Source organism: Vicia villosa, linkage group LG5, assembly GCF_029867415.1.
Source record: "Vicia villosa cultivar HV-30 ecotype Madison, WI linkage group LG5, Vvil1.0, whole genome shotgun sequence".
Classification (NCBI taxonomy): Eukaryota; Viridiplantae; Streptophyta; class Magnoliopsida; order Fabales; family Fabaceae; genus Vicia; species Vicia villosa.
The window spans coordinates 83,684,025-83,701,476 of record NC_081184.1 but is presented as its reverse complement, the minus strand read 5'-3'; the positions used below and the strand labels follow the sequence as shown (position 1 = coordinate 83,701,476).

Genomic DNA, 17,452 nt, shown 5'->3' with positions numbered 1-17,452 from the left:
ATATTAGAAGAAAATAAAATTTATTAAAATTTTATTGCATTTATTTTCCGTTTGCCAAATAATAATTATCATTCATAAAATCATTTAAAAAATGATTGCATATTAATTATTATCAGAGATAAACATTTATGACATGTATGATTATAAAATAAATTATAATTAAAGCAATTTATATGTTAAGAATTTGGGCATACATATATGAAACGTTTTTAACTTGTATGAGATGGATCTTCCCATTTTTAAAACATACTTATTTCTATCATTCCCTAAGATGAAATTTTATGAAATGTAAACCTAAATATTTCTCTATCTTAAACCTCTAACATTTAGGAACTATGACATGTATTAGTCCCCTCAAAAGCAAACATATTGATATGTTATAAACTATAATAGCAGAAGATGAGAAAGACACCATATTTGTTATTGAATAAGTGCATAAATTACAAAACAGAAGACACTAAGAATATATATGTATTCAAAATCGAAATAAAAGAACACATAAAAAATGCATTAAAAATCAAAATGAATAAAGAAATACAAATCATCTAAATCATAAAGATATCCAAACCTCTCAGATTCAAAGATTCCAATCCAGAACATTCCCGGAAAAAAATCCCAACCCAGATTAAAAATTACAATTACAAATCTCATTAGTTAATATATTTGTAGATCCAAACTCTAAACATTAAAAAACAAATCAAGAAAATAATAGATCTGATTTAAAAATTATTAACTTGTTTCTTGTTTTCAATGTTGTTTTACTTCTCGTTTCCGTCTACGGTAGATCTACAACCTGGAAAATAAAAGAAATAAAAAAATGTTAAGAAGATGAATGAGAGACGCCATGAGTAGCCGCAGTTCTTAACGGGAACACACGAAAAATATATATGTATTCAAAAGACACCATAATTATATATCTAATTATTTATTATACATTGAATTATTTGACATCATGTTAATTATTTATCTTGACTAAATATATTCAAAACCAGATGGCACCAAAACAAACAAACTTAAACAATAAAGATCCCATCAAATAAACATGATGAAACAAAATAATAATTAAAAATAATAAAGGAGTAAATTTTATAAAAAAACAAAGCAATATCTTTCTAACAAAAAGTTAATGTCATATATATATATATATATATATATATATATATATATATATATATATATATATTGATAAGCCTCAAATTAGTTGAATATATATTATATTGTAAAATGGAGAAAGAGTGAAAGTGAAAATGTTATTATATTAGTTTAAGAATTTCAAGATTTATGTATACTCCTAAAATTTGAAGCTTTAATGCTATGCCTAATAACTCAATAACACATAGTACTCAAAGTAGTAGCCATAATAGTTGTTCCAATAATAGTTACTCCAATTGCAAGCCACCTTTGATTTATCCCAACAACTACATAAGACAGTGACACAAATGAAACAGAAATAAGCACACAAGCCAACCACATTAGTTTGTTAATAATAGCCATCATTTTCTTCTTTTCTTTGCTTTCAATAACAAGTATTGAAGTTTGAACCACCACAACCGCTAAGGAAATGAAAAGCACGAACAAATCGAACACGTAGAAACGGTCAAATCAGTTCTTTAGTCTATAAGTCAGCATACAATTTAGCCAACAACAACCCTTTAATGTTGGTAGGAATTGTTAAAAGATAGATATCAAGATGAAATAGCCGAAAAATGAAACAACCATAAAAACAAAAACTAGAAAAGCAATTCAAATCTGATAGATCAGAACATACCTTTCTATTTTACCTACAAATTATTTGTTGTTGTTGACGACGAAGGAAGTTAGAAACCCAGAGATTAAACCTAAAGAACTTGGAAAACAAAAAAAGAGTGAAGCTACAAATCAAATGGATCTTCTTTGATATCGCAGATCTGAAAAATATCACTGATCTTTTTCACATATAGATCGAAACATTCACTAATCAGTAAACACCATAAATATAAAAACCAGTAAAAATCACATCCTTTTCATGGAACTAACACTAAAATATACAACAAAAATTGGAAAAGCAATTCAAACCCATCCGAAAAAATGAAACAACCATAAAAACGAAAACTGGAAAAACAATTCAAACCTGATAGATCGGAACATAACAAATGAGTTTAAACACAAATCATTTCAGAGAGAAGTTTGAAGATCCAAGCAGGTTGTGTAATGAGAAGAGAGAAGAATATACAAAATTTATTTTGAAAGAAACAGAAGCAACAAGAAGCAATCTGCTACATATCTTACTATAATACTATTGATTTGAAAGAAACTTTATTTAATATTAGAAAAAAAATGAAAACATGATGCATAACATTAAAAGAAAGAAGTGATGTGAGGTTGGAAATAATAAAAAATGTTTCTTTTAAGTATAAGAAGTAACTTGTGTTTTCAGCAAGTAGTATTGAACCAAAGCAACGATGGAGGAATTTGAAAGCATCCATGTGGCATCGTTTAGAAGCAGAAGGGCTATTGTGTAATTTCCAGAGCATAGAATTTTATTATATGATAGATACTAAGTATAATCATTATGAAGACAATAGAAAAACAATTTTTTAAATAATAGAGGCTATACACAAATAGTACATCAGAAAAACAATGCTTATACTTAACTACATACATCGGCTAAAAGTAACATAGTTTAGTTTTCAGGTCACATAATTCAGTGATACTTTCAAGCCCTTAACCGAAAATTCCCATGGATATCTCAATACTCACTAGGAATACTCTGAAGTAGAAGAGATCACAAAAGAGGAAGAATGAAATATTCACTCATATTGATATGAAAGATAGAGCTCACGATTTCGAAACATATGGGTAACACTACCACGCAGCAAGAGCAGTTGCAAGACTAAACAATCTATTAAAAGTTACTATAGTAGTCAGGAGGGCGGTTCACAAAGGTTTTTTAATACCACAATAGCTCCATGTTGTTTACACTAAACTAAACATAGTTTTATATTAAGAGTGTTTCAATAAAGAGTAATATTGTTGTTTGTTTCAGAGTAATTTTTGCAAAAAGTGTGAAAGGCATTATGTATAGAAATCACTTATAGGTCAGCTTCCCCTACAGTCGTCCAATTTTGTATTTACAGGCTTCGTAAGAATTCACATGTAAAATTACTTGAAATGTTAAAGAGAAAATATGATGAAGGAACGAAAGATGAAACTAAAACTAAAACCTAAACTTACCGAGTTGCTTGTTGATTATGGTCGTGTCAGTAATTATCTTGTCATTGTCATCATATCCTTCAATGTAAAATTCTTTTGAGCTCACATCGATTATAGATGTTTCAAGAGGTTGATCTCCACTTACCTTTGAATAGACCTGTAAAATGGAATAGAACATCATTGCTAAATCCCAACAAGGTTAAATTCTAATATTAGAACTAAATGATAATAATAATCATTTTACTTGGATCATCATTTCAACAAGTTGCCTAACTATAACCTCGTTGTTTGGGTTACCTACATTGAAGGTGTGGTCATTGGCTCTAGTAGGGTTTTCCTATCAACAAACATGTCACAAAATCTTTAGCAGACGAACCGACAATAATAATAAGTATTAAAGGAACATAATATCACATAACCTACCATAATCAATAGGACAACTTCATTCGCATCTTTGATATAAACAAAGGTTCTCTAGGATTATCCATCGTCAACAAGCTTGAGGGGCTCTCCTTTGAGAAGATTCTACAGAAAAGTAATAGACAAAATATTTTAACAACTATTTAAATCTTCTTTAGCTAAGACATTTAGAAAATTTAAGAAAATCGAAAATGAAATTTAACTGACATTGCTGAAGCATATAAGAACCCAAGGAACACCCTCACTTGGATCATCGATGTCGTGAATGAAGTCCATTATGGGTCCAATCCAATTAAAGAACCTCACAATAGTAAACTCCAATATGTTTCAGCACCATCACCTGTCAATGATCACATGTTAGTTAGATAAGCTAAGAAATATAAACATCGACACTGATGTTAGAACAAGAATTGTTCGGATCAATATTCTTAGTTTTGATGATAACAATGTATATGAATTTTGTATAAGACAATGTGGTACTCTAATCCTATGCATTTTCCATTTCAGGAAATATATGATGAGTATGCACAATTCAGCGCAAGAAGCACTGACTCAGAAGGTTCAAGTATGCAAAATCATAACATGCTCTCGCAAGACATCAGAAGATGGTCAAGCAGAATCAGAACATGGTCTATTGAAGCATCAGAAGAACTTGAGTTCAGAAGCAGAAGCACTGAAGTTCTTATGGTATCACGCTAGAAGCACTTCAAAGTCAGAAGACAAGAAGATGCTCTGCACCAAGCTGAATGACTCTGATATTCAAACGTTGTATCTACAAAGAACAGATTAGAAGCAAGTACAAGATGGCAGGCTACGCTGACTGACAAAAGGAACGTTAGAAGCTATTAAAGGCAAAGTCAGTTAAAGTAGGAAAAGCAAGGCTCGAGGTAGTTGACAAAAGAGTGAAACATTAAATGCAATGCTGTACGGATCACGCAACGCATTAAATGCTCCCAACAGTCATCTTCTCAAAACGCCTATAAATAGAAGTTCTGATGAGAAGCTGAATACACAACTCTTGCGCAAAAATACAGAAACGCTGTCAAATTCAAAAGTTCTCAAACTTCATCTTCAACCTCACATTACTGTTGTAATATCTTAGTGAGATTTAAGCTTAGAACTTAAGAGAAATATCACAGTTGTGATTATAGCTTATTAAGAAGCATTGTAATACTCTTGTAAGAATTTGTTTACATTAATTTGTAAAAGGTTCCTAGAGTGATCAAGGTGTGATCAGAATACTCTAGAAGACTTAGAAGGTATCTAAGTGGAAAACCATTGTAATCAAGGTTGATTTGTGGATTAAATCCTTAGGTGAGGTAAATCACTCTAAGGGGGTAGACTGGAGTAGTTTTGTTAACAACGAACCAGGATAAAAATCATTGTGCAATTGTTTTTATCTTAAGAGTTTTTAAAGTCACACTTATTCAAACCCCCCATTTCTAAGTGTTTTTCTATCCTTCAACTGACACAAATACAACTTTTTTCAGAAGTGAATAAATTAAATGTAAAGAACGCGGTGATACCAAAAAAACACCGTAAAGATGGAATATGTTGTAAACAAGCACAAGCACGTTATGAGAAAGGTTTACAACAGAAGAACTAATTAATTTGTCATATGTATGTCAATAGAATGTAATACATATAAACCATCACACCTTCAGGTACCAATTTTCTAACCTAATATTATAACTCTAAATATTCATAAAGAATTTACAATAGATGTCACACAAAAATAGTCCAGATAGATACTTTACTCCCATCCTCATATTTGTTCAAAATTAGTAACCATGTTTCTGAAAGGTGGACAAAACCCTAAAATATGACCTACAAAAGAATATTAGGCTTTTTGGTTGAATTGAAATTGTGTTATTGTGGAAATAGGATACGAAGAAATTAGGAATAGGGTAATTTGCAGAAGAAACTTAGGGTTTGAGAAAGAATTTAGGGTTTGAGAAGACAAATTGTTAAGATTCGTAGAGGTGGTGGTTGCTTTCATGGTGATTCGTAGTGACGACATGAGTAGCCGAGATAGGAAGAAGTTACTTTGACGGTGATTCTCCAAGGCGTGAGTATGTTTCTGAAGAAGAAGAGAAAAAAACATTAAAACCTAAGGGCGTGAGTGCGTTTTAGAGCGAATTGAGATTTGGGAAGACGATATATGATTGTCATCGTTGCGACCTAGTAATTGGGTGAAGGGTTTGGGGTGGCAACAGATGCTTCACCGTCGTGACCTTTGATGATATTTTCAGCAATTTAGGGCGATGGTTGATTCCCCATCGTGATATATTCAGCGTGTGCTCTTGTTTTTTTTCATGCCAACTCTTGTTTTTTAGGGGCGACGGTTGTTATACCGTCGTGATATTTAATAATTTTTTTAAAATGTAAAGGCGATAGGTGTGTACCATCGTGACACGCGTCTTTATTAGAGTTACGACTATAATCAAGTAATTGTTGCAATTTTTGTGTTGCCTATACTATGGAAATAGGGGACAATTTTATGTAGCAGCTAAGGAAACACCATAAAAATTTTGTTATATCAGGTGAAAACTACTAATTGCTTCTTAAACAAATTTGACATGCAACATAGCTTTAAAGTTGCTTTGTAGAAAATGTTTTATCTCAAATAACATGTATAATAATTTTCATTTTGTAAATATAATTTTATTATAACCTATAAAATTTAAAAACAAATTTATTTTTAAAAAGATATTGTATATTACAAAAATTGATAAATATTATTAATTATAACCCAAAAAATAAATTAAAGAAGACATAAAATATATCTGAAAAATTGTGCTAATAGAGTATATTTCACACATTAGATTAAATACCTAATAGTAAATAAAATGGCTAATACTATTTATTAGATTAATACTTTAAAATGTGAATCTAACTAACAAAATGATAAAAGCAGGGTCGGCCCAACCCAGTTGGAGGCCAAAAGAAAATTTTAAAATGAGAACTTTAAAATGTATTTTAAAATAATAATTTTATGGTCACTAAGAGTTGAGCTCAAGACCAAATGAAAAAGAGACATAAATTTTAACTTAACTTAACTATGATAATTTATATTTCTAGTGTGTCATTATATATTATTATAACAAAATAAAAAAAATATTTTAAGGCCTTTTTAAAGTCCTAACATTTGAAGCCTAAAATCCTAGCATGAGTGGCTTGACCTTTGGGACGGCCCTGGATAAAGGATGTAACTTTTGAAAGTTTATTGCTTAATCCAAACCAATAAACAAACGTATTTCTAATAAAAACCCATTTGACTCATTTGAGTTTGTATTGAAATTCTTCAAGATCTACAATGTTCTTCTCAAATTCATCACTAAAGTTGTTCTCTTCAAATTCATCGCCAAGATTGTTCTCTTCAAATTCATGACCAAGACCGTCTTCTCGAAATTCATCAATTACATTGTTCTCTTGAAATAATGAATCGTCTACATCATCATCTTCATCTTCATCTTCTTTATTAATATCTTTCTATATTAAAAAGATAAAATACATCTATCATATAAGAAAAGTCTCCCTTTTCCTCAATCCTAAGGCCTGCCACATCAGCAATTCTCCTCTCAAAATTCCACATCAGCATCCTCAATATTAACTTCTTCTTTCACTATAATTCGACAGTTACATCCTTCTATTCTTCAATTTCCACTATCCTCATAACTGCCTTTAAACCCATCCTCTTCTAAATTTCAAAACCGTTCCAAAAAAATGTTAGTGCAACTCATTCTTCTTCTTCTTTCACGATACATTTTCCCCAAAATCGTTTTCATTCTTCCTCATAATTATGTCGCCCCATTCAACGTAAAGCACGACAGCAACAACAACGATTTGTTTTTCTCAGCTCTCAACCGTACAGCACCCCCTCTTCTCTATCGAACCCTATTGTGATTTTGTTCTTCTTCTGCTTCTCTTCTCTGTAACATCAATTTTGGAAGTGGAAGAAAGAATTCGATGGCTTCGAACCATAGAGCTCACAATTACTTACGCCATTTGGAATCGATGAAGATTCTTCCATCTGGTGCTGGTAGAATTAATTCCTCATTTGAATGCTGTAATTCTCGGTAAAAATCTTGATACCGAAGAAGAAGATTGTGTTCTTCCCAGCGACGAATTCGCTTCCAAAGCACATGTTCAGTCACCGGAACAGGTTCTTTTCTTCAACAGTTTTTATGGATTTTGACTTAGAACAGTTTTTTTTTTTTAATTTTATTTTTTCATGAAATTTTTTGAGTTTTGTTTAGTGTATGTTTGTTTTGTGATTTGTTAGTATCTGGAGATGTATAAGAGATCCATATCTGAGCAATTATTAACAATATTGTAAACATGATCTCAACTTTGATGGTGCATTATACATTAATGGAATCCAGTGTTAAGGTAATATATATTGAAAGTTTAATATATATATGATTGTCAATCTTACAGTCCTTTACATTACAAATTCAATGGATAATAATCTTTAATTAGGAGCCTTATCTTTAATCAGAAGCCTTAAAGATGTTTGAGTTTTGTTTGAAGTAGCCGTAAATTCAGGATTAACATTAAGGTTGCAGCAGGTTTTGGCGACTCTATACGCATTCGTGAAGCCAACACAGTGGCTTTCACTATTAAATATTTTGTTTGGAATCTGCACGATGGAGAAAAAGCATGCTGTTGTGCGATATTGCGGGAGTGTTTACGCCAGGATCTTTCCAATACTCAGCTTGGTTACGGTTGCAAAGCGAGATTGATTCAGAAGCTACAAAAGGGGTATGGGATTTGAACCGTGGTTTGTCTATCATTTTCACATAAAAGATGTGTTTTGTAACTGTATGTGTGTATATATGTTCTGCAGTATAAAGTACGCAGCTTTGGATGCGTAATGATCCTTCTATTGATAAATCTTTTAGTTGTGCTTATCTATTACAATCCCTGTTGCGCTTATCTATTAAATTTAGTTAATTTTGTTATTAATAACTTAAACTTATAACAGTGCTATGACATCTGGTCAAGCTTATGAAGCTATGAACAATGCTGGATATCTTGATTCTGACATGATTGTTATTTTGAACGACAACAAACAAGTTTCGTTACCAACTGCTACTCTTGATGGATCTGCAGCACCTGTAGGATCTTTGAGTAGTGCACTTAGTCGGTTACAATCAAACAAACCTCTTAGAGAACTGATATCTAACAACCTCTGCTTTCATTTTATTGCCATTGTTTAGAGCTATGATAGAGTGTGGTAATACAATATAAGGAATTTTGAGGTAATTCTAATTGAAGTAGCATGTGCTGTTGTGCGTTATCACTTTATGCTATATTCTGATATCTAAAATGTGATTTTAATTGAAGTAGCACGTGTTGTTGGAAACTTGCAGTTAATGCTTATACAAGGTGTATGGATAGGAAGCTTTCATACCGACCAGAAGGTCGAGAAGATTATATTAACTTCTATTGCCCAGGTTGGATAAAGACAACTCTCACAGGTTTTACAGAGAACAATGTTGTTGAGGAAGGTGCTGATATTGAGTACGGCTTGCCCTTCTGCATGATCAAACAATACTGTTCTATACTGAATTAACAAGTCATTTCCAAAAGTATCCTTTGTTGTGGTGATTGTTCCATATACATTCACTTTGGTTCCTAAGATACTTACTTTACTTCCAAGTTGAGCCTTTATTTTATATTATTGGTTATTAAAATCTCACATTTTTAGTGGTTTGATATTATCTAAAGACGATGATTATTCATTCTGTAGGAGGCCATTGAGACCATGGTTGCTTATTCTGCAATTTCCAAGTATAAGTACCTTTTTTAATCTGTAAAAATCGAACTCGGTATTCAGAGTTTACAACACTCGCATACACGCGCGCGCGTGAAGTATTTGCCAATATTAGCTTGGTTTTATAGCTTTGATTTGTGAATGCAGGTATGATTATGGGTGCGGCATTGTCAGTTGTTTACTACAATATGAGGCTTAGACATCCAGCGCTAGATATGCCGCTTATAGATTATGATTTGGCTTTGCTTTTCCAACCTATGTTGATGCTTGGAATAAGTATTGGAGTTGTATGTAATGTCATGTTTGCTGATTGGATGGTCACAGTTTTGCTTATCATCATATTCATAGGTAATCTTAATATTGGAGATTCCACTTCGACGATAATTATAACTATTCTATGAGTCTGAGATGATTGAGTTAGGGAAGATTTTAATTTGAAGATGAAAATGATTAATTGGTGTAGGTACATCAACAAAAGCATTATTGAAAGGCATAGATACATGGAAAAAGGAAACAGTGATGAAAAAGGTAAATTTACAAAATCACTATTTACATATAAATTTTTTGTAGTTAAGTTTTATTCCTTCAATCTTTACTGATAAGATCACTATCAAGCTGCACCTGACATTGATCATCTCAATCCACAAGTACAAAAAGAGTTATCTGAATGGCTGAACTGGCTCAAAACCGAAATCGGATTCTCCGAATGGAGATTCGATTTCGTCATAGGCTATGCTCCTAGCATAACTAAAATTTACGTGGAGAACACTAAACCAGATTTTGCAGTTGTACTGTATTTTAACTCACTTTCTAACAGTAGTGATGGGAAGATTAACTCTAACCAAGACGCTGCGAGAGGCGAACTTGCTAACTGGGTTGAAGGTGCTGGTGGCGGTGTTGTTACCGCATTTGATTTTACCACCAAAGGGATTCTTCAAGCTGCTGTACAAGGGAAACTATGGAGGTTGAAAGATTCAAACAGAAAACCACCTGGATTGGTCGATATAAAACCCAAAAATGGTGTAACATTTATTAATAATCATGATACAAGTTCAACTCAGAGGCTTTGGTCATTTCCTTCTGATAAAGTAATGTAGGGTTATGCATATATTCTAACACATCCCGGAACACCATCAATATTCTATGATCATTTCATTGATTTGGGTTTGAAGGATGAGATAACGAAATTGGGTTCAATAAGACCGAAGAATGGGATAAACGAGAAAAGCAGTGTGAACATTTTAGCTACTAATGTTGATCTTTATGTAGCAAAGATAGATAACAAGATTATTGTGAAGATAGGACCAAAGATGGACATTGGAAATCTTCTTCCATCAAGTTTTAAGGTTGTTGCTTCTAGCAAAGATTGTGCTGTTTTTGGGAGTGCATAAATGGAGGACAATGATGTTAAGCTTGCATTCTGTTAACATTCTTACAGTGTAAGGACAATGCCAAACTGCTTCAGCCAATTGACCGCCTTCGGTGTAACCAACATGATGTGACGGAGAACCACTAAAGAACCTAGACGAATGGAACTCCAGCTTTGTGTTCAGCTGTTACCTAATGAAGCTATAGTTGGTTTACTGGCACAAATCATGAATTTTCTTTTGCTGACATGATTTTTTTGGCTTTTCAGAGAAAACTACAATTGGGATGAAAAATACTCCATAAATTCTATTGCATTAGCATCTGTTGAAGAATACATTTTCAATTCTTCCATTTGGTTACTCATTAGCATCTTTTAAAGAATACATTTTTGACTTTCATCAAGTTAGCAACATTTTTAGAAGAAAAAAAATCTTATGTTAATATCTTACTGCTGCAGGTAATTTTTTGAGAGATGTTGAAATAACAATAGGTAGTTATATATACTCTCTGATAGACATCATGTGACCAAACCAGCAATACGATTAGCCTACATTTCATTACAAATTTTATCTGGGGAAAGGGATGTCTCTAATGTTGCAACTTAGTTTTATATTTCATTTCATGTGTGGTTTGAGTTATGATGATTTCGTTATTACAGGAGACTTTATTTAAAGATCTTCAAGAAGAATTCAAGAACTGGGAAGCCAGTGCGGCGGCACAAGGAAAACCAAAGAGTCTATGGGAGGAATTATCGGTGAGACTTCCTGTTAACATTTGTATTTGTTTCTAATTGATTGTGGTTTGTTGACAATGTATAACCCTTTATTATCACCATAGATTTCCAAGAAAAGCCTTAGTATTTAACAAGGAATCATGATTTCTTAAATTTTAACTTTCAAGAAATAGGAGAAGAGTTTGTGGGGTTCCTTGAGAAAGAACTCAATATTGTTGAACCAAATGACAATCCTCAAGGTCAAAATTCAAACATGAAATGAAATATAAAACTAAGTTGTATAACCTTGATGAAGTAACAGGACTCAAGGTGAAGCTCGCAAGGAAAACATAAGCATTGAGGATAACCTTGATGAAGTAGAAGCTGGTCTTGCTCAGTTAAAAAAGGAGTTGGGTTTATTGAAGAAAAAAATGGTAGTTGGTTGAAGCTCAGATGCCAATTTATTGCCTCTCATTTATTTATTATCTCTTGGTGGCTCCTGCTAGCAAAATTGAGTCACCAAATTGAAAGGTCGATATGTAACTTAGTCATTGAAATTGTAGGATTGAATGTATATTTATGATATAAATAGGTGATATAAATAATGAAAATAAATAGGATTGAATGTATATTTATGACATTTACATGAATATATTATACAAATATAATATTTTATGTCTTATAATAAAACTTAAAAGTATATATAATGGAATGCTATTTTGGAGAAATCTATATATGAAATATATTAAATTTGAATGATATCTATATATGAAATATATTAAATTTGAATGATTTTATATATTAGAAATTTTGGATAAATAACTATTCTTGATAGTTAGTATAACTATTTTTAGTTTATTGTTATTTTATTTTTGATATGAATAGAAACAAATACGTAACAAAAAATTATTTGTTAATAATTAAATATAAATTTTTGAAATTTATATAAATATTTAATGAGCTATAATAAATTATGATTATATTTTAATGTCAATTACATTTTATTTGTAATTTGAATAGAAATAAATATATAATTAATAAAGATTAATTTTATAATTAATTTTATTATTTTAATATTACTTGACTACTAATGATTTGAATTTTCTAAATATAATTGTGATAAATTTAAATAAATCCACGTTATAATTTATGGACTTTATTTTAAAAAATATTATTTTATTTTAACTCGAAACATAATTATCCAACTTCTCTAAATATATTTAGAGGTGAGTATGCTGGCTAATCCGCTCTGTTTAATTGTTACGCACAAATCTGTAAATTAAACAGGTTTAGCGCTCTTTATCCGCAACTATTAACAAATTGTGATTAGTATTTAAAAAAAAGGAGAAAATTGGATAAAACATTACACAAAATATTTATTCAACTTCTCTAACTATAATGGATTAATTACAATACAATAAAAACTAATTAAAAAAGGAGAAAATTGGATAAAACATTACACAAAATATTTATTCAACTTCTCTAACTATAATGGATTAATTACAATACAATAAAAACTAATTATGATAATTATATTTAATTTTAGAAATTACTTTATTATTTTAATTTAACTTGAATAATAATTATTTAACTTCTCTAATTATAATTAGAGCTGAGTATGTAGATTGTCCCGTCCCGTTTAACTCGATCCATATAAATCCGCAAATTAAACGATTTAAGTTGGTCTATTCTTAATTATTAACGGGTTATATTTATTCAAATTCTCTAACTATAATGCATCAATTACAATAAATATTAATTATAATATTTATATTTTGTTTATGATTTGATTATTTTACTATTAGTTGACTACTATTTATTCACACTATCCAAATATAATGGTGGTTAATTCAAATAAATTCATATTATAATTATACAATATGTAATTAATTTTAGAACATATTTATTATTTTAATTTAACTTTAATTTTAGAACATATCAAAGTGAGAGCATTTTATAATGAGAGATGAAATGAAAAAATATCAATTATTGGATTCATCAAGAGAGGGAAATTAATAGCCACAAATGCGCGTATCTACCTTCCATCATATCTTCATATTTATTTTTTCATATAATTTTTATTTAACTATCCTATTTTATTTTCCATACAAAGTAAACCATCTAAAATAATTATAGATTGATTCAAATATTTGTATATATGGAATAATATATTTGATTTGTAAATTGATTTTAATCAATTTATATTAACGAAAACATGAACTTAGTGATCAAAATATTGAATATTAACGGGAATATTAAATTACTGATCAAAATATTGAATATTAGCGGAAACATGAAGTTACTAATCAAAATATTGAATATTAAGGGAACATAAAGTTATTGATAAAAATATTGAATATTAACATAAACATGAAATTACTGATCAAAATATTAATATTAAGGAGAACATGAAGTTACTGATCAAAATATTGAATAATAACGCAAACATAAATTTACTAATAACGGGAACATGAAGTTACTCATCAAAATATTAATATTAGCGGAAACATGAAGTTACTAATCAAAATTGAATATTAACGGAAACATTAAGTTACTGATAAAAATATTTAATATTAACAAAAACATGAAGTTACTGATCAAAATATTAATATTAACGGGAACATAAAATTACTGATCAAAATATTGAATAATAACGGGAACATGAAGTTACAAATCAAAATATTGAATATTAACGAAAACATGAAGTTACTGATCAAAATATTGAATCTTAACGAAAACATGAAGTCAGTGATCAAAATGTTGTATATTAGCGGGAACATGAAAATATTGATCAGACTATTGAATATTAACTGAAACATGGAGTTATTAATTAAAATATTGAATAGTAACGGGAAGCAATGTTAATATGTTGAAACAATGTATGATCATGTTCTTATTCAACCTTCAATTATATGGGCCTTTCAAGAAATAATCCATTTATTTTATGGGTTATAATCCATTCATTTTCTTTACACCTATTATTTTTCAATAGAACCTTTACCTTTCTTAAATGCACTCTTAATTTTATTTTTACTATTCAGTTTTTTTTTTACATTATTATTTTTTTAACCTTCTAAATTAATTTTTTTTATTAATACCTTTTATTTAGCTCATTCCAAATGCGCGAAAAACCGACGGGTACCCGTGCGAACGCACGGGTATCACACTGGTTAATAATATATAATGTAAATTCAATGGACAATTTGGAAGTCCCTCAATATTTATACAATTCTCACATAAAAACCAAGACATCAAGAAACTCAATGGCTCATAATTGTACCGATGAACATAAATGGGCCACTACAATCTACAACTATAAGAATTAGAAGGGTTTTCACAACAGCACATAAAAGTGTTGGAATTACGAGAAATTACTTCCAAAAGCTCTCTTGATAAATATATGCAGAAACCAGAAAATCAACATTTATATAATTTGTTATGACAAGGTGAAAAGGTTTACTTTTATTTACATGATGCCAAGTCTTGGTTTTTAATGAGATTTTTAATTAATTTGATCAATTAAAATGTTGCTTTATAAAAATCTTCTTATTGCAAAATACGACAAACCAATTACCATGAAACATCAAAGAGATAAAAATTATGGAAACATGTTATAGAACTGAAGGGTAATCAATTTATAAATAATAATGTCTAAACTAAACATGATCTTAATATATAATTAGCTTCAAGCCACAATCATGTTGACAAAACTGTTATAGAGCTTTAAAGCACAATAACAATATTTAAATATTGATATCTTTGAATATGGTGATGTTATCTCATATTCCAAACATTTGAATGATGAAAATTCCATACAACACACCTATAAAAGTTACTTGGTGACAAAAAATATTTAACTAGAATATGTAACTCCATTGAATCGCATAATTGCATGTAAACTAGCTATAATCCACATTGTATTTAATCTTATGCGAATAGGATAAATTTAAATTGTTTTCCACATCATTAAGAAAGTTGTCTTTCAAAAAAAAATTAATCTATTATATGAAATAATTACACATCCTCTCAATTTGCAAAAACACTAACCTTTAAAATAATATTTCATAAACCTAATTTAAGGCACTAATGATATATGTCCAACAAGAAATATGATACAAAAGAAATTAAAGTGGGAAGAAGAAACAAAATCTTCTTAGGCATAATTTGGAAGCTCTCAGGTTCTTCCTCAATGATAGGGTCCAACTTTGAAAATCTAGAAGAACGTTTTTTAGAGGTTTTAAGAAGAGCAGGAGTAACATCATCGTAATTTTGAATGCCTCTCATTTTCATCTTCATTGTATTACTTAGTATAATGAAGTAATTGTAATCACAATTTGTAATCAACTCTTCTATTATCTTGACCTTATTTTGAGCAAAGAAATAACTCGATAACCTTATAAAAGAGATGATAAAAAAATTGGTGGCTCAAAGAAAAAGAGAATGATTTAGAAAAAATAATAAAAGAGGTCATATATTTATACATTGGGATAGTGAGTAGTATTTGGTTAGAGAAGCCATGAGAGTCAATGGTTGAAAATTGTGACAACTCATTAGTGTTTGAAAATGTCTTTGTTTATATTGTGAGAGACTTCATATTAATCACGACAGCTAAGTTTTTTATGACCATTCTAGAAAATATGTAAAAATAGAAAACCGGATGGGTACAAAATGACTTTGAAAATGCTTTTGATTTAGACATTTATGTACAATTGAATTTGTTGTGTGTTTAGGAATTAGGAGCCCATATCAACATAATTTATGGTATTTTTTATTAAAAAAATTGTTTATTTTTATAAGTTCACCAAGATATCTTATAAAAATAATTTATAACATATATGAAAAGGATTTAAATTTATTTTATTGTTTCCTATAAAAATAGCTTATATTAATTTATTCATAACACTACTATAAAAATGATATTTTAAATATGGTTGAATAGGCATTTCGCATGCGGTAGAGTAGACATTTCACATAGATTCACTACAAGAAAAAGTTGAATTTGCTAGGGATATTTGCCAGGGGTAAAACACCTCACAAAAAACTAAAGTTGCTTGGGGTAAAGCCCCTTGCAAAGATAAATTCAGGTTAACAGAAAAAAATTAATTATAGCTTGGGAAACCCCTCGCAAAAAAGAAAGAGGGGAATTTAAATTTTGAAAAAACCATTTTCCGAGGGGTAACCCCTGGCAAATGGGAATGGCGCTAAAAAGTCAAATCAGGCATAGCATTTTGGCAGATATTAGCGAGGGGACACCCCTCCCAATAAACCACTAGTACATTAGCGAGGGGCTACCCCACGCAAAATTGACCATTTCTGCTTTTACAGACTGCGCGTGCAGTTTATGTTTCCAATGTTGCTTTTTAGCGAGGGGCTACCCCACGCAGAATTGTACCGTTTTATTAGCGAGGGGTTACCCCTCGGAAATAATAACTCCATAATTAATTCACGCAATCACCGCTTTTGTTACCGTTCCTAATTTCTCTTTATCTATTCTTCCTTCCCTTCCTCATTTACTTATAAGTTCTGCAAATTTTTTTCTTCTCCAAATATTCATCTTCTTCTTCTCCCCTTCATCTTCTCTTCTGCAAAATTTTTTCTTCTTGGTGAGTAAATCTAATTATTCTGTTATGTGATAATTTTATTTTTATAGTTAATTTGTAATCGAAATTTTAATTTTATTTCTTGTTTTTCATGTATCAAATGATTTGCTTAAAGGGAGCAGGATTTTGGAACTAAAAGCATCAAGAAACACAATAATTTGTTTATCAATTCCAGGTACACATTACTAAACTTTTTATATATTTTGTATGTATTTAAAAGGTGCTGTAGATATATTTGGTGTTTATATATTTAATTTTGTGTGTTTTTTTATTTGTATAATAATAATATAAACTATTATATTTTTAAAAAGTTAATTTCGAAATTATTATTAATTATTTGATATTTATATATTATTAACTGTATAACAATATTTGGTGTAT

The 17,452-nt window shown here is 30.0% G+C and overlaps 2 long non-coding RNA genes and 1 pseudogene across 2 annotated transcripts; 2 read left to right on the top strand and 1 right to left on the bottom strand.

The window, feature by feature from the left end:
• Window positions 1–539: 539 nt before the first annotated feature.
• LOC131606796 (uncharacterized) lies at window positions 540–2,262 on the bottom strand. The gene is made up of 3 exons (XR_009285043.1): window positions 2,111–2,262; window positions 1,769–1,838; window positions 540–793 (listed from the first exon to the last, which is right to left on the bottom strand). It is a non-coding gene; the product is annotated as an uncharacterized LOC131606796 (long non-coding RNA).
• Window positions 2,263–7,912: 5,650 nt separating this feature from the next.
• On the top strand, window positions 7,913–9,924 carry LOC131606795 (uncharacterized). The gene is made up of 4 exons (XR_009285042.1): window positions 7,913–8,004; window positions 8,184–8,876; window positions 8,988–9,739; window positions 9,855–9,924. It is a non-coding gene; the product is annotated as an uncharacterized LOC131606795 (long non-coding RNA).
• A 69-nt stretch (window positions 9,925–9,993) lies between these two features.
• Window positions 9,994–12,081, top strand: LOC131604920 (alpha-amylase-like; annotated as a pseudogene).
• Window positions 12,082–17,452: the final 5,371 nt, after the last annotated feature.